At 42.2% G+C, this 19,416-nt stretch overlaps 1 pseudogene across 1 annotated transcript; it reads right to left on the reverse strand.

Moving 5' to 3' along the window:
* Positions 1-1,395: 1,395 nt before the first annotated feature.
* Positions 1,396-2,099, reverse strand: LOC100411952 (large ribosomal subunit protein uL6 pseudogene; annotated as a pseudogene). Its single transcript, XR_013527351.1, has one exon. The product of XR_013527351.1 is annotated as a large ribosomal subunit protein uL6 pseudogene (transcript).
* Positions 2,100-19,416: the final 17,317 nt, after the last annotated feature.

Genomic DNA, 19,416 nt, shown 5'->3' on the forward strand with positions numbered 1-19,416 from the left:
ACAATATGGTGATTACCCAAAACTAAAAATAGAACTATCATTTTATCCAGCAATCCAACTTCTGGGCATTTGTCCAAAAGAACTGAAACCAGGATCCCAAAAAGGTTTATGCATTCCCAAGTTCATGTCCCTTGCAGGGACATGGATAAAGCTGGAAACCATCATCCTCAGCAAACTAACACAGTAACAGAAAACCGGACACCTCATCTTCTCACTCACAAGTGGAAGTTGAACAATGGGAGCACGTGGACACAGGGAGGGGAACATCACACACCAGGGCTTGTTGGGGTATAGGGGGCAAGGGGAAGGAGAGCATTAGGCCAAATACCTAATGTATGTAGGGCTTAAAACCTAGATGACAGGTTAATAGGTGCAGCAAACCACCATGGCATTTGTATACCTATGTAATAAACCCGAACGTTCTGCACATGTATCCCAGAACCTAAGGTAAATATATATATATTTATGTATTCCCATGTTCATTGCAATATTATTCATGATAGCTAAATATAGAAGCAATTTAAATGTCCATTGATGGTTGAATAAATAAACTGTGGTTTATACACATAACAGAATATTACTTAGCCTTAAAAGAGAAGGAAACCTTGCTATTTTTGACAACATGGTGAACCCAAAAAATACTAAGGTAATTGAAGCAAGTCAGACACAGAAGGAAATATATCACATAATATCATTTATATGATGAATCTAAAATAGTCAAATTCATCAAAGTACAGAGCGAGATGGTGATTACCAGAGGTTGGCAGGAGGTGAAAATGGGAGGCATTAATCAAAGGGTACAAAGTTTCATTTACAAAAAAAGAATACGTCATATAGGTTTACTATACAGCATACTGCCTGTAAGAGTTAATACTATTCTGTATACTTAAAAATTGGCTGAAGTTATAGATCTCGTAAGTGTTCTTATCACACACAAAGAAGGAAATAAGAGGATGAGAGGAAAGTTTCTGAGGTGCTGAATGGGTTTACAGCATCAATGGTGATTATGGTTTCATTAATATATACTTATCTCCAAACTCATCAAGTTGTATACATTAATTGTATATAGCTTTTCATATGTCAACAATGAGAGAGAGAGAGAGGCCCTTCCCAGCGCAGCTCTTCTTGCTCCTGTGCCAACTGGGAATCTTCAGTTCTAGCTCTTATCTTCCGACCTTTCAAATGGGCATGAGATACCAAGTTTTGCACTTCTCAACTCTAGGGAAACCATGTCAAGTTCTTCAAATGTCTTCCTGAATCTCTCCTTGCAAGGCTGGAGTTGTGGGGCAAGCACCCCATGTGCTATGGAGAAGGGAGTGAGGACTCACAGCTTCCTGACAGCTCCTTCTCTAAAGTCTACTTTTTTTTTTTTTTTTTTTTTGGTTTAAGAAAAAGTTCCAAATTAATAGGTCTTTTATTGCATCATTTAAGTATCACAAGTAGGTCTTAGCTATGATAGGCATCTTGTTTCTGTAGCTGGACAACTCTAAGGTCTTACTCATCAGCCTGCTGAACAGTTCCTTTTTCAGAGACATAGATACCATCCAAAAATTTCCGGATATCCTTGTTTTTAACTATTGTAGCTTGCCGAATCAAAGCCGCTGAATTTGACACAAGCTCAATGTCATTTCCTTCAAGGATTAATTCATCTTTCTGGGCTTGAGATACTGAACAAGCAACACCTGGTCTCATTCGAACCCTGCGGATGTATTTTTCACCCAAGAAATTTCGGATTTCAACAAGAGACCCATTCTCCTGGATAACGACGTTGATGGGGAAGTGAGCATACACAGACCTCATCTTGTAACGGAAGCCCAGCGTAACACCCTTGATCATGTTCTGTACATGACTACAAATAGTCCGAACCGTAGCCAGTTCCTTTCGGTTACCCCACCATTTGTCAACCCGGAGCCTCTTTTTTTTCTTTCCAAGAAGACTGAGTTCTACATTGATGTGATTGAAGTCCCTCCGCAGGGTTCCTCTGGGGCCCTTCACGATAACTGTGCGTCCCTTCAGGGTAATGTCGACATTTTCTGGAATGTCGACAGTCTGATTGCTGAGAATGGTCTTCATTCTCGCAGTAAACGCGGCAAAGAAGGAACGTCTTTTTCCTAAAGTCTACTTTTTAATCTCTCCAAAGTCTTCTATTCCATCGACCTTCCCTAATACTGAATCTAGAAGGCCATAGGACTGGAGCAAGCCCTGGACGTGTGTCTCTGTAGCATGTGGGAGTACCAGGGACCGCTGTGTTGTTCTTGACTTTTGAGGTCTCTGAGAAAACACAAAGCACCTCACCTAATACTCTTTTGCGTAAGTGTAGAACAAATTATTGCTACATTGTTTAGGTGCACACATGCGGATGTGTGGATATAAAGCCACATAACATCTTGTAGAACTCAGTTTCGAAGATCTGGGCTAAGGCATTTCTTATTAACTTGCATTAGACAGAAGTTAGCCCAACTTCCTTCTGGGAGCAACACTTACTCAGAAAGTCTTAGGCGGAATGATCCAAAACACCTACAGTGTTTTGCTGAAATCAAGCTTTGGGCTGCAAAGCTGGCATGTCTTTCCAGCAGAGGGTATTGGATTTGAATCGCTTGGCTCTATTTGGAACCAACAAAGCACAATTATACAACAGCTGTTCTGGGCTTCTAATGATGTCAGAGGATGGGGAACGTGGAAAACACAGTTGTCCCACTTAGAGAAATTAGCAAGGACCCCAATGTCATCATCGTGAAACGAATCAGCTTACTCATCAGCTCCATATTCTGAAACTCAGCTAGTTTTTACAAAGCCTCTATGGGAATTAGAAAAGACCCTCCCCACTCTAGTCAGATAAATTAGAAAGAGATAGCATCCTGGACAGGTATACCTCCATGCCACGACCGAAGCTGGTCTAGATTTTAACCACATTCAGCCACATGCCCTGGTTAGTTACAAACTACTCTGTTGTAAACAATGGCCCAAAATATATTTTGTTTATATTTTTAAAACTTAATATTTTCACCATAGATGTGATAATGTTCATACAAATTATTTCTGAAATATGTAAAAACTGACTCTTTTTGCTAACACCCAAAGGCATAAATGTTGCATTTCTTGGGCATATTTTAAGTGGTTGTGATCACACTGCATATATGGCTTTGTATACTTCTTAATATAAAATATGATATAAGCTTCTTTTTTGTTCTACAAATTCTTTGTCAATGTCACGTTAAGTAGTTTTTCCATAGATATCAACAAGAAAGACATGAGCAAATATTAGGGAACTGAAGGAAAAGCCAAAGACCGATGAAAATGAATGAAAACCTCCAGGGACTATCTTTCTGGAAAAGATTAAAAGGGGGAAAACACAGATACAGATGGAAGGTTTGAAACTTATATTTTGGCAAATATTTTCTGAGTCAGTGCAAGTCTTGAAGGGACATAGGAATGAGATTCAAGAAATCTGGAAGTCACTGTGGTCCGGCACTCTCTCCATTTGAGGAAAGCTGGATCAAAAAACACCTCACTGGGCCAATTCATGCCAGCTTCTCAAAGCCAAGGATAGCATTTTATCCAAATATTTTGCTTTAATGTCAACTAAAAGTCAAACTTTAAAAACAGCAAGACGCATTTAGCAAATCTAATTAGTCTCCTCCGAGATGCTCTGGGGTGCACTGAGTACCATCCACCTGCATTTCGCAGACCAGAGGTAGGGATAGGTGGAGTAGAATAACCTACCAGTGAGCTGCAGCCAGTGGAGGGCCAGGTTTTTACAAATCTCAGGGTGACAAACAGATACCCACCCCATTCACTGAGCTGTTTTATGGAGACCAGAGGTGACGTTCAGAGACAGACTTTAGAAAGAGCTATTGCTTGGGGCTAGATGTGGTGGCTCATGCCTGTAATCTCAGTCTTTTGGGAGGCTGAAGGGGGTGGATCACTTCAGGCCAGGAGTTCCAGATCAGCCTGGTCAACATGGTAAAACCCCAACTCTACTAAAAAAAAAAAAAAAAGAAAGAAAGAAAAGAAAAAAGAAAAAATTAGCCAGGTTTGGTGGTGCACTCCTGTAGTCCCAGCTACTCAGGATGCTGAGGTGGGACAATCATTTGAACCCAGGAAGTGCAGGTTGCAGTGAGTCAAGATCACTGAACTCCAGCCTGGGTGACAGAGTGAGAATCTATCTTAAAAACAAAACAAAATAATAAAAGGGCTACTGCTTGCAGAAAGTTCTATTTGGCATTCCTAGTCTCTTTGCATCCCCTTCCTGAAAGCACCTGACCAGAAAAAGTTCTCATTCACCTGTCTCCCCCTACCCTGCCCATCAAAATACATTTCATAGAGGGCTAGATTTGTCAGTTCTCCATTTGAAGAAAACTCAGAGCTCTACATTGCAGAACTTGAGTTCTCTAAGTTGTTAAATAAACTCTGGCCAGTCATGTAAATCCTTTGGGATTCTGGCAGTGACTTGTTATATTTGAAAGTTTCTTAGATTTTGTCTTTACAAAAAAGAAATGCTCAGGATAGATTTTATGTCACAATTCATGCAATCAAGTCAACATTTGCTTATTGGACACCCTTTATGAAACACAAGACAAAATTTGTAATAAACTATATGAAATCATTCATGAGAATAACATGCATTGTATACATTTCCCGAATGGAAAGGGAAACCAAACTTGTTCACAAAAACTCCCAATAAATCACCTAACTGAATCAATTATACCTCTAACATGAAACAGATGAGTGACACAAAAGGCATAGAGTTTAAGAACTGTTTATAAATATGTTGGCAGGGTGAAGAGAAACCAACTGGTGACAGTGAAGCACAGCAACAATGGTAAGCTTTTACCACTTCTTAGCCAAAAGATAGAAGAAGCTGTTGCTGGAACTAATGAGATGCTTCACTCTAGGAGGATGGGACTTCCCAATTGGAGCTGGGATTTTCAAGAGAAGAAATTTAGCTATTGTCAAATTGACCAGAAGGGACACAGAGGGATAAACGCTCAAGCTCTCAGTCTTCCACTCTTCAGTCTTCTACCAATGACACTCATTGAATGAACCCAACAGAAAAACCCGACTATCCTTACAGGTTAGCTTTCGGTGGCACAGAAGAATGACAGAAAGGTTTGGGGAGTGGAAAGGTCTTTGGGAAAGGTTGGGGAGTGGAAAGGTCTGGGAATGCAGATGAAGAACACCCAGTGTAGTCCATTCACCACCACCCCACTTTCTCCCCTTGCATTCACTCCTATGCTTTGGATGGAAAACTCATGTTCTTAACAGGTAGAACATATAAAATTTTAGCAGTTGTTATATCATCACCTGATAATGTCAGTTCAGTCATACTTCCACCTTAAACCTAAAATATTAACTCCAGGAGTGCTCTTCATGTAAGACAGTTGGGGTGGGAGGAAAAAGACAAAAAAATAACTAATTCACCTAAAATTTAGCTGCTACAGTTTTCACTTCTGTAAGTGATCATGAGAAATAAACTGGTAATCATTGCTTCTTTCTTCCACTCATATATTGCAGTTAGTAGCTGCAGAGTAGCTCCTGCAGCTTCTTGAGATGGGACTCAAACCCTCATTTCTTTAGGGTCTTAGTCATCGACCATCTTTTCTTTATTGAACTGCAATGGCTTTCCATTGATGAGGACTATTGGACAAGGAAGTACTAAGAGAGACCTAGAGAATTCCCATGGGTCCCAGATTGGTCTTAATTTAGTCCTTCTGGGTGATAGGGCACAAGAAACATAAGCCAACTGCTTCAATTATTTCATCATAAAATGAGTATCTCATGGTACTCAATTTTGCCTTCTAAAATGATCCCCAATAACCTGTATCTCTTGGCATTGATACCCGTCTGTGATCCAGCTTCCCATGCTTACGTGTAGGCTGGTCTTAGTGACTTGTATCTAATGTACAGAATATGGCAAAAATTATGGCACTTTACTTCTGAGATGAGGCTACTAAGGGATTTGACATCTGTATTCTCTCTATCTTTAGCTCCATCTCTGTCCCTTTGGCTATTCTGGAGTCCTTGCCCTGCTGAAGCATGCTAACATGTTGTTAGGGACCCTATGAAGAAGGCCACTTGTCAAGGAACCCCAGTGAGGAACTGAGGTCCCCGGTCCAAGAGCCATGATGGAACTGAATGCTGGTAACAACCATGAGTACAATTAGACGTGGATTCTTCCCCAGTCAAATCTTCAGATGAGACTATAACCCCAACAGATACCTTGATTGCAGCCTTGTGAGATACCTAAAACAGAGATTTAGCTAACAAATGCCTGTGGTTTAAACCACTAACGCTCAGGATAATTTGTTACACAGTAATAAGTAAATAGTGTAAGACATGATGTAATGTGGTCTACCATGGTAATGGATAAGGCAACAAACTTTCTTATTGGTAATCAGGACCTCATCTTTATGGTGACAGTCTTCTCTCCCTGTTGGGTCAACAGCAAAAGGAGCCTAAAATGGCCAGAGCAATTCCCAGCTTCAAATTTGGCAGAACCATGTCTGTAACTACTGTTAGAAGTATTCTTGGGCACAAAGACCTCCAAGCCCGTGATGGTAAGGTTGTGGTAGAAGGAAGCAAAAGTTCCTTAAATATACTTTCATGTCCATTCCATTAATCTTGGGCCTATGCATTCTGGCTTAAGGGGAGACGGCACTACTTAGGGCCAGTGATTTAAGGCATGTACTTCATCTGGTAAGTTCTGATCTCATACGGTGTTGTCTCCCAGCTGGCACCATAAGTGAATCTTCAACAGGGAATTCCTGTTTATCAAACTAGCTTCTCTTCAGTGATGGCTCTCAATAAATGTGAACCCATTGATAGATTTACCATGAGTTCCTTGTTCAGAGGCATGAAGTATGGGACACCATGGCAATAGATAAAATATTTGTAAGTCCTTGACTAGTGGTACCACTAGACGTATTGCAAGCAGAGAAGACAAGTTTATTTTTAGAATATCCACATATCTATATCTACATACACACACAAACACACACACATATTTCCTTGAAGACCAATTGGTATGTCTTCCACAAAGAGAATTCTAATGTAATCAACTTATATTAAGGTAGTTGGCTTGTGCCCCAAGAATAACTGCGTGCCATATAAAAAATTCAGCAGTAGCCTCTGTTGCTGGCAAATTGGACACTCAGCAGTGGCAGTAACCAAATAAGCCTTTTTTTTTTTTTTTTTTTTTTGAGTTAGAGTCTCACTCTGCACCAGGCTCCAGTCTGAAGTGCAGTGGCACAATCTCGGCTTACTGCAACCTCCACCTCCTGGGTTCAAGCAATTCTCCTGCCTCAGCCTCCTGAGTAGCAGAGACTACAGGCACGCGACCACCACACCCAGCTAATTTTTGTATTTGTTTTAGTAGAGATGGGGTTTCACCATGTTGGCCAGGATGGTCTCGATCTCTTGACCTTGTGCTTCACCCACCTCGGCCTCCCAAAGTGATGGGATTACAGGCTTGAACCACCGTGCCCAGCCCAAATAAGCCTTTTTGAGAGTATGTTCTTGTTATTGAGCCCAAGCCTTCAAAATGTAAAGATGCACTCTTAACAGTGTGCATTTCGCTTTGCTATAGGAAGTGCAAGAAGCAGCGACTTGTATCTCACTCATAAGGAAATTTTTTTCCAGACTCATGAAAACTTTACCAATATGTCAGTTTCCTGACTTTTCAGATTTTCTCTAATTCTCTGGCATGCATGTGTCTCATAAAGTATACAAGTTGCTTGTTACTTAGCTCACTGAGTCCAATTAGCATTACATCTTTAATGTAGAATTAAAATGATATTTTATAGGACATCAAGATAATCAGTTTCCTTCATGACAATATTAGGACAATAACCAGGAGGGCTGACAACATCCTATGGTAAGACAATGGACTCTTGCCCTGGACAAATGAAGGCAAAATGCTTATGATTACCTTCATCAGTGGATGTTGGTAAAATAATAAAGCATTTGCTAAATCAACCACTGTATACTGGATGCCAGAGACTGTATTGATTTGTTCCAGTAACATCTCTCACTTAGAACCATGCTGCAATTGGCATCACTATCTAATTATATTTGGGGTAATCCGCAGTCACTGTCCAAGGCTATTTGGACTTTGTACTGAACAAAGAACCAAACTAAACATAGAATCACATCCTTGACTCTTTCAAGCTTTTTATGGTGGCATTTATATCCACAATATCTCTTCTGGATACAGTACTGCTTCTTTGTTTGAAAGAAGTGGTGGACAATTCCTCCCTTTCAAAATATCCCTCACGTATTGGGTCAGTGAGTCATAGAGGGATTCTTCCAATTGCTAAGTATATCTATTCCCAACTGCATTCTCCATGTTCTGTTGGTGAGTAACAAATTACCATAAATTTAGCGGCTTTCAACAATTTCTATTTGTTATCTCACAGTTCTCCAGATAAGAATTTCAGGCAGGCTGAACTGGGCTCTCTGCTTGAAGCCTCACAAGTTCAAAGTCAAGGCGTTAACTGGGATGGGCTGTTATCTGGAGGCTCTGGGGAAGAATGCACCTCCAAGCTAATTCAGATTCTTGGCAGAATTCAGTTCGTTGTTGTTGGAGGTCTGAGGTCTTCATTACTTTGCTTGCCAGCTGGGGACTTCTCTCTATTTTAAAAGACCCCCTGCATTCCTTGGCATGTGGCTTCCTCCATCTTCAAAGCCAGCAATGGCACCTGGAATCCCTACTGTGCTTTAAATCTCTGACTTACCCTTTTGCCAGTAGCTGGAATTAAAACTTCTAGCTTTTAAAGGGTTCGTGTGATTGGATTAGGCCCATCCAGATGACATCCTTCTTCCCACATAACATAAAATAATCATGAGACGCATCGCTCATCATATTCACTGGTTCCACACTCAAAAGGGAAAACGTTGTACAAAAGCAAAAGTCATCGGGTGCCATCATTAAACTTCTACCTACCATACTAATTACATTTACGGTAGGAAAATAACCACAGTATGGGCTCACAACCCTGTAGTCCCCATAAGGTAGACACACCACCAAGACTTAATCACCTGACTTTCATGAGACTTAATTGATCACCTGACTTTCATGAGACTTAATTAATCACCTGACTTTCATGAGACTTAATTGATCACCTGACTTTCATAAGCCTCCATTCTGAACGGCCAGACCATGTGGTTGTATGAGGATTAGGCATGAGTTTATGTTTCTGAGAATTAAGCATTAGATCAGAGCCAGTATCCAACAACTTACAAGACAAAATGCTTATGATTACCTTTATTAATGGGTGTTGGTAAAATAATAAAGCATTTGCCAAATCAACCACGGTAGACTGGATGCCAGAGACTGTGCTGATTTGTTCCAGTAAACGTCCCTCATTTTGAACTCTGCTGCAACTGGCATTACTACCTACACTGTAGTCATTGTATCCCAAGGGTATTCTCAATTTTCTGTTGGCAAATTCCCATGTTAAACGGGAAGCGCAGACACTTCTTGTCCCCTAATTTGCAAACACAGTTGCACAAGGCAACATGTCCCTCAGACTCAGAGGAAGCTTTTGAGGAGGATTCAGCCTGTAAGATTTTCAAGAGTCTTTTCTCAAAGGGGCCCAGCCTCCCCATTAATTGATGGACTCTGGATGAATGAACTAGCATGAGTCTGGGAACTGGGAATGAGGTCATAAATCTCTACTGCAGAAACTTGAGTCAGGCTTGTACACAACAGAGCTAAAACTTTTCCACTTATATGTGAAAGATCACCTTAGTAGGCTGCACATCTATTTTATTACCAGGGACTCATTAATCAATTAGCCATCAACATAGTTTGCTATGGGTCAAAACACTCTGATTACCACTCTATCCCTGAGGCTTAATTCAGTAATTGCACCCACTTATCTCTGACAATTAGTCTACGCCACTGGACCTCCACAGTGCCTGGATCCGATTATTCCCAGTGAAATATGTGAACCTAATTTCACTGCCGTATCTCCCACTATTATCATGGGCAGACATAGCACAGTCATCACTGGCTTTTTCAAGGAATCCTTCGTCTTTGCCAGGAAAGTTCTAGCATTCTGATATCCTGGACTATAGGATGCTGTTATAGGCTTTAATTATCCAATCCAGTAGATTGTTAATGCCATTCTCAGGTGCTATGGCAATACCTTGAATCTCAAATCCTACATGAATACCCCCATTGATAAATGTGTTCTGATTTAATCTTGTATTTTTATCCTCTTGGTCTATTACTCTTAGAATCAACTCCCATATCTTTTCCCAAAATTCTGCTGATAAAAGTTAGCAAGACACTGCAAATATAGCAGTTTATAGGTATGGTAAAGATGACTGCATATGCCTTGCTCTTTGTATCAGTTTGCAAGGTCTGCCGTAACAAAGCACCACAAACTGGGTGGCTTAACTGACAGAAATGTATTTTCGTACAGTTCTGAAGGCTAGAAGTCTGAGACCCAAGGGTTGGTAGTTTCTTATATAAACCTCTCACCTTGGCTTGGGTATCTCCTCTTGATCTTCTCTCTGCGCATATCTGTGTCCTAACCTTTTTTCATAATAAAGACACCAGTCATCTTGGACTAGGATTCACCCCCATAACTTCATTTAACTTTAATTACCCTCTTTAAAGATGATGTCTCCAAATACAGTCACATCTTGGGGGTACAGGGGGTTAGGACTTCAACATATGAACTTGGGAAGGACACACTTCAGTCTGTAACACTGTTCTTCCCATAATATAAGTGCAGTTGGTCATCCTACCCCTTGAATATCAGCTGACCTTGCAATCCGTTTTGAACAATAACATGTGGTAGAAATAACACTGTATAACTTTCAAGGCTGGGCTTTAAAAAATATACCACTTCCTTCTTCACCTAGTACCACTCTCTCCCTCACAACCACTTACTAGGTAAGAAGTCCCACTACTGCTAAAGAGAGACGTCAAGTGGAGGGAAGCCCAAAGCTATGTCTGATGCTCCAGCTCCGTCTAATCTCCAAGCTGAAGAGCTACACGGTTGAGATCTCGCTAACTTGTAGAATCTTGACAGTACTAGCTCATGCCGTGAAGCTTAAAAGTGGTTTGTAAAGACTCCACACTGAACCAAAACAACAGGCTATTTCTGGAGGAAGCTTTGTACTTTTCTGTCTGGCTGCACAGGACTCTGACTTTCATCATGGGCTTGGAGGCAATGACATAGTGAAGGTAGGTCTTGAGGAGAATTTAGCAGTTGCTTAGGGTGAAGTCACTGGAAGGATTCTATGCATGGGAAGTCAACTCCTCAGCCAGAATATTCAGAGAGAGAGTTCTCAGCTACAGCTATGTCAGTCCAAAACCCCCATCCCATATGTCTCAGGGTCTCATTCTGTTGGCCGGTGCTCTTGTCTCAGCATAAGAAATACAGTGGCTGTTGGCTCTGCGATGTCATGTTTCTTACAATCTGGATAGAGTTTGATCCTCAGCAGCTATTACTAGACATAAGAGATTCATTCAAAATGGCTATAGGGGCTTTCTGATTTTACCCCCGCCCCACTTCAAGGACATTCAAATCTTGCCATTTGTCTTTTTCTCTGTGTGTAATCTCTAGTGCCACCAGACGTGATCTGCCCACACCAAATCTCTAAAATCTTTATTGTTGCCATAGTGACTAAGTATCTCTGTCCTTTGATCTTCCCAAGTCTTGGCTTCTGCCAGCACTCTCTCCCATGCTACCACTGGCAATAATTTAAGTAACTGATGCCAACACATGCTACGGATTACCAGCGTCTCATTTCCCCCAGCGAGGAGGCTATCAGATAACTCATCAGATATGTAAGCAACCCAGTCCCTGAATCCTTTTTGACTGATGCTGGTGCAGTCACTGTATCAGCTAAAGCCCTGAAGAAGAGTTTAAAGAAAGAACTATTTACAAATGCATGGGCAGAGGGAGGAGCAGCAACAAAGGAGGATGAAGCACCCAGGACCATTCACAGCAGGAAGTGATAACCACTCCTAGGTTGAGAAAGGACCAGGGATAGGAAGAATTAGCAGACCTGGCAAAAACTGGAGCTGCAGGAGAGACTTGATCCATTGGATATGTAACTTTCATGGAAGAAGTGTAGGTATTGCTAAGTGGGGGCCTGGTACAGGGGAATCCAGGGAAATTAACACTCCAGCCCCTCTCTCCTGCAATCCACCCAACTCCTGCCATTGTCTTCTGCTGGCCAGAACTATGGGGAAGCCAGGGTCAAGGAGCCAGATGACATTCCTAAAAGCCAGCCTCCTGGGGCTCCTAGCAGGTATAGAGGGTGAAGCATATCTTCACAGAAAATTTCTAGCACCATGACTCACATCCAAATCTTATTTTCTACCTGGATGTTCTCCACACATCCTGAACTGATCATCGCTTTATTCAGGTTGAGGGCCTGATTAGGATGTTTGCTAAGACCCGTAGCTTTGCTGGTGTTGCCCTTAATAATTTTTTTTCCTTGATTTTATTTTTATCCTTTGAAAATTTCTTTTCCCAGCCCACTCTGTCTACCCTCCTGACAAGCCACTCTGATGTATCATCTATCCTTGAATTAACATATACCCTTGTAAACATGTAACTTTGTCTTATAAGCATATGTATCATGATGGCTAACTTTATGTGTCAACTTGACTGGGCCACAAGGTACCCAGGTGTACAGTCCAACATTATTCTGGGTGTACCCATGAGTGTTTCTGGGTGAGATTAGCACTGGAATCTGTAGGCTGAGTAAAGCAGATTGCCCTCCGTGATGTGGGTTGGCCTCCTCCCATCTGAAAAGACAAAAAGGCCAGCCAGCCCTTTCTCGAGTAAAAGGGATCCCTGGCCTTCGAACTGAGACATCGAAGTTTTTTCATGCCTTTGAAGTTGAACTGAAGCGTTAGCTTTTCCTGAGTCTTGAGGCTGCTGGCATTCATGCTGGAACTACACCATCAGCTCTTCTGGGTCTCCACTACCAACAAATCCTTGGACTTGTCAGCTTCCATAATCATGTGAACCAATTCCTTATAATAAATTGTGTATGTCCGTGTGTGCGTGCGTGCGTGCATGCGTGCGTGTGTGTGTCCCATTGCTTCTATTTCTCTGCAGAACCCTGACTAATACAGGTATCATTAATTTGCCAGGAAGGAACTGCACTATAGAGCTCTTTCTGATTCTTGCCTTTGTAACAGCGCTGTGTTTATAAGTGCTTCTTATTCATGTTGCTATGTGTATAACTTGTTGGCTGCTTCTAACTACGGGTAACTACTATTCCATAGTTAATGTACATTCCTTTGACTTAGCCATTCCCTCGATGGTGGCATCCATCTCCCAGATAGCACCAATGATCTACTAATGAGCATCTTTTTACCTCTGTCCCATAGGCAGGTGTGGGGACAACTAGGAGCTGTATGTTCAAGGTTGTTTTCCTGAGTCCTTTTCAGAAGGATCTCACTTTTGTATCTCATGAACATGGGTTCTAGTTCTCTTTTAAAATATCGCTCAATAAAACAGCTGCTTGGCTCTCTTCTTTGGTTCTTGCTTCATGTCTGTACCCTCCTTCCCAGAAGAAAGAAGAGATCATTTTAGAATAGTTGAAACATGGCTGGGCATGGTGGCCCATGCCTGTAATCCCAGCACTTAGGGAAGCCAAGGCAGATGGATCACAAGTCAGGAGATTGAGACCAACCTGGCTAACATGGTGAAACTCCGTCTCTACTAAAAATACAAAAGTTAACCAGCATGGTGGCACATGCCTGTAGTCCCAGCTACTTAGAAAGCTGAGGCAGGAGAATTGCTTGAACCCGGAAGGCAGAGTTTGCAGGAGCTGAGATCACACCACTGCACTCCAGCCTGGGTGACAGAGTGAGACTCTGCCTCAAAAAAAAAAAAAAAAATAGTGAAACACACCAGAATCCCTGATATTTATAACCACCATATATGTGATTTGCATGTTAAAGATGAGATAGCAAACTGGGAGACTCGGGGTGACTTCCGCAAGTCACTTGAGTGATGTAGAGGTGTGCCCATTTATCATGTGCTCCATTCATACATGGGTGAGATCACACATGCATCAGTTTTGGTCTATTGCGAAGTTAACGTGATCGATTTCTATCTAAAGACAGATCATAAAACCTGGCACCGCTGTTGGGAAATGTGCAGAATTGTGAAGGTTAGATTATTTGATTTGATAACAAAGCTAATGCTTGCTTGTAAATAAAATTTACCCATGCTGTTCTTCTCTGGAAACCTCTCCTCATTTTCCTTATTAAACCCAGTGTACCATTCCTGCTACCCTGAGCCTTCTCTATATCACCATGAAGGAGACATTGGGATCCGATCCCAGGCCTGTCTGTCTGCAGAGGGTGCACTCTTAGCCCCTTGGGAGGTACAGCAAGCAAAGCTCAGCTCCAGTGCCCAGAACCCCTCCTGCCACCCTCCTTGTGTGGTCATGGCACCCCAGTTTCTTTTTAGAAACTAAAGATTCTTTTTTTCACCCTTTCTCTTTATAGCTCTCAGGTAGGTATCAGGGATTCTTATAAAATCTCACATGTGGTGGAGCTTTCAAAGGTTATCTTTTCAATGTTCCCACCTGAAGCAGGAATGCAGCCCCTGGCATTTCAGCAGCGGGTTCCCTGCTTTGCCTGGGGAACATCTCACTTTCTCCATTGCCCTTCTGTGACACTCCTACCTTGGAGAAGGGCCAATGCTACTCTGTCTGGAAATGGCTTTTTTGCACCTCTTCTGCTTAGTGCAACCTTGCTCCCCCACGCCACACAGACCGGCGCCACTCCTCCCGGCTCCTGACAGTGATCTGAGCACTCCCAGGCATCACTGCATCTTCCCTTTGTCCAATGAACAACCCCATTCCCCTCTTCGGGTATCATTTCAAAATAAATTTATATGGGGTACCTTTCCATCTTTACCCTTATTCTTCCCTGTGGAATGAGGGACTCTGAACCCTAAAAGATACCTCAGGAATTTCTACAAGAGGTGTGCGGGTAGGGGCTTAGAGAGCCTTTCTTTGTCCCTTAAAGAACACTGGGTAAGCAATCTCATGGATCCCTCTCACCCTACGTGTGCTGTAAGCTCTGGAGGGATGGTTACAGAATGACTATTACATGGGATCCCCATATACACAAGTACACAAAGGAGGGCTTCTGGGCTTGGCCTCGTCGGAGGGTTGAGATCCCTTCCAAGATGACATTAAAGAAAAATAAATTATCCAATGCCAAGAAAGCCGCCGTGCAAGAGGGAGACACACAGGACTAAAAGAGCTGAGACACTGACGGGCAGACAGCTCCAAGTACCATGGGATGCTGGATGGCCAGACCACACCAACAAGACCCAGCTCTGCTAAAGAGTTAGTTGCTTCATTAGCTAGGACCAGGTTAAATCAAGGAAGTTAACTAAAGTTCGAGGTCCTGCGCTTTCAAAAAGAAACCTCAGCAGCTGCAGGTCACAGTTGCAAACAAGACACATCGAGGGAGCCCAGCCTTTGCCCTCTCCTTCCTCCCACCAGCTACAGGAACCTAATATCGTTTCTTAAAAGGACAGCACTTGATCTGCTTGGAAACTTCCATTATGAGTCCTCTCAAAGCAAAGGGTTATTGTCTTGATGAAAAATTAACAGAGAGAGAATCATTCCCCGTGTATGTGTGTGTGTGCGCATGTGTGTGTATGCATGCATGTGTATGCGTGCACATGTGCATGGTGTTAGCATGTGCTTAAACGAATGAATAACTTAACCTTAGGAGGTATGTGAATGGCGAGAGAATGCCAAGCATTTGCCTTAGAACCAAGGAAGGCTGCAACTTATAGGGCTGATTGGTTATTCCGAGGCACCTTGAAGCCATGGTTGAGCTGTGCAAGTCTGGTTTCATTTAAAATTGCATAGAAACGGGTGTATTTATAAAACAATAATTAGTTCTGCAATTCCTTGAAAAAGAAATGCATATATGAAAATGTACATATGTTTATATTGTATCAAATCGTTCTGGAGGAAGGCTGAGGCTAGACATTACAGCAGAATTTTTAATTCACAATGTCAGTAGCAGAAACAGCACCTCCTCTTCCCCCAAACCACCAGCTCGTCACCAGCAAGTCAGTCCAAGCACCAGTACTATTCTGTGAGGGCCCTTGCCAACTGGGCTTAACATAATCCAGTTTTTTGGGTCTGACACCCTTTTGTGCCTGCTCTAGACTGGAACGGGGGCCCCCAGATAATCTTTTCTAAAACTACCTGCAGAATCTTCAATATATGCAAAGTCTGGGGGTGAGGAGTTCTTTTTTCTTCTTTTTCTTTCTTTCTTTCTTTTTTTTTTTTTTTTTTTTTTGAGACAGAGTTTCACTCTTATTGCCCAGGCTGGAGTTCAGTGACACGATCTTGGCTCACTGCAACCTCTGCCTCCCAGGTTCAAGTGATTTTCCTGCGTCCATCTCCCCAGCAGCTGGGATTAAAGATGCCAGCTACCGTGCCTGGCTAATTTTTTTGTATTTTTAGTAGAGACAGGGTTTCATCATATCGGCCAGGCTGATCTCAAACTCCTGACCTCAGGCAATCCACCCCCCTTGGCCTCCAAAAGTGCAGGGATTACAGGCAAGAACCACTGCTCCTGGTCAATATATTCGAAGTTGAACAGACTTGCTCTGCCGGCTGGATGCTGCTCTCACATACTTTCCCCTTCTCCAGGATTCATAAGGATTCCCAATAGAGAGCAGACCATGAACAGTGGTACCATTGCACCTGCCCCCCAGCACCCTTCACTGATTTGCATGCTCAGAACCAGCCCCCACCTCACCCCTACACCTACAAGGCTCATTCTCAGGAGACTTCAGAAAAGTCAAAAATAACTCCTCATCAGAAAAAGCTCAGGCCCCCTGCTTTAACATGAAAACCTTTGAGAATGGCCTTTTGAGCTTCAAAGCCACCATGGTGGGCAAAGCTTCAAAGATAGGGCAGGGTTAGCTTTGAAGATCTGGTGTTTTCAAAGCAGTGGTCTTAACCTTCTTCTAGGTCACACATCCCTCTGGAAACCTAATAAAAGCTTTGAAGCCACATGCCATGAAAATGCACAAACTTAATGAAAGCTTAGTGCAAATGTCGCCTGCAACTGCAGGGGGCTTGTGGACACTGAACACCAGCATAACCCGTAGGATCAGAATTTTTACTATACTGTCATAGCCAGATGTACACATCAGTTTCTCTTTTCCAAGACTTCTCTGAAGGACCCCAATGAGTCCTTCTGATCTCATTTGTCAATATTTTCACTTTTCTCTGTTTCCCAAGTCTGTGCTCCATTCATCCATCCATCTAGGTCTGATATCCAGTAAGTAGATTATGGTTTAGGTTGTATTTTTTCTTTTGAAAGTCAGCATCCATTCTGATTGGGAGGTGCCCATGTCCCATAGGGTTATTTTGAATACTCTCTCTGCCTTCATCATTCATCCATGCATCTACAGCTCCTTCTATCCAACTATTTATTCCCACGTAGTCATTAAAAATAAATCCTTCCATGTTCCAGGACAGGATAGACAGCTGGAAACAAAACAAAAATTCTCTGCCTTTATTTTACAATTGAGTGAAAAGATGGATAAATGAAAGCAGTTATAATGTAAAGGCATACATGTTCTAGAGAAGATCAGGACACTTTGAAAATGTAGAAAGGAGAATATTTTTAACTTTTATTTTAAGTTCATGGGTACATGTGCAGGTTTGTTATGTAGATAAACTTGTGTCATGAGGGTTTGCTGTACAGATTATTTCACCACCCAACCATTAAGGCTAGTACACATTAGCTGCTTCTCCTGAGCCTCTCCCTCTTCCCACCCTCCATCCTCCAGGAGGCCCCAGTGTCTGTTGTTACCCTCTTTGTATCCATGTATTCTCATCATTTAGCTCCCACTTATGAGTAAGAACATGTAGTATTTGGTTTTCTGTTCCTGCGTCAGTTTGCTAAGGATGATGGTCCCCAGCTCCACCCACATTCCTGCGAAGGACATGATATTGTTCTATTTATGGCCGCATAGTATTCCATGGTGTATATACTCCATATTTTCTTTGTTTAGTCTATCCCTGATGAACATTTAGGTTGATTCCACATCTTCGCTATTGTGAATAGTGCTGCAATGAACATATATGTGCCTATGTCTTAACAATACAATAATTCCTACTTCTTTGGGTATGCACCCAGTAATGGGATTGCTAGGCCAAATGGTATTTCTTTTTTGGGTCTCTGATAAATTGTCACACTGTTTTCCACAATGGTTGAACTAATTTATACTCCCATTAATAGTGTATAAGTGTTTGAAAGAGAATTTTAACCCAAACTTGAAATCAGGAATGCTTTCTGAAGAAAATTATGTGTAGCTTGAGAATAATGGATAACTGGGAGCTACTCAAGTATAACACAGGCAGAAGAGTTGGTAAAGGAATGTACAACTGTCCGAAGGTTTGAGGTTCACCCTAAAGGTAATGAAGGGCAACCTCAGGCTTTTAAGCAGAACAGTAATGACTCGACCTGAACCTCCCGAAGCTCACCCCAGCTCTCCAGAGGACAGAATGGGTCAGAAGAATCAAGATTAAAGGCAAGAAACTAGTTAGAAGGCTGTTGTGGTGTTCCAGATGGTAACCCAGACTTGGATAATGACAGCAGAGTTGGAGGAAAGTGGGCGCTTTGGTGAGCTATAGAGAATAGAAATGATAAGACTTGGTGATTGACTGAGTCAGGGGTTAGGCTGAGAGGGAAGGAATAGTCAAGAATAAAATGCCTTAATTTCTGACTTGGGCAACTAGGTGGCTGGGTGCACAACTTTAAGGAAAAATGAAAAAGAATCAGGTTTGGTAGGGAGGCAGAATGATAAGATAAACACAGCCTTGGACATCTTGAGCTTGAATTGCTTGCAAGACATTCAAGCAGAAATGTCTAGAAGTCAATGGGATCTAAAATGCAAGAAAGATCCAGCCTGGAAATGCAGATTTGGGAGCCACCAGTGTATACATTGTTTTTAAAGAGAAGAGTATGCAGAACAGAGATTTTCAACCAGGGAAATGCCACAACCCCTTCAGGGTATATTTTGGAGATGTACACAAGTATTTTGTAGTTGTTACTAGGACTGGGGCAACAGCTGGCTTCTACTGGGTGGGAGCCAGGGATACAGGCCGCCCTGCAATGTTGGAGACGGTCCCACACAAGGAATCCTTCTCCATCGTGTGTAACTCTCTCACTGTTTGCAAAGATCCGAGCTTAGAGTCTAACTCCAAATAAATTCCTTTTTTAACACTGCTCTATTACACATTGGGTTTTCTAGGAATGCAACTCCAGGGTAAGGTGAAGGAAGACTTCTCTGTAAACCCAACCCATATTCATGCCTTCAGACCAGACTTCTCTCCCGAAATCCTGACTTCTGCATGTTCAACATCTCCCTAATGAGCAAC

The sequence above is a fragment of the Callithrix jacchus genome, chromosome 1 (assembly GCF_049354715.1).
Source record: "Callithrix jacchus isolate 240 chromosome 1, calJac240_pri, whole genome shotgun sequence".
NCBI lineage: Eukaryota > Metazoa > Chordata > Mammalia > Primates > Cebidae > Callithrix > Callithrix jacchus.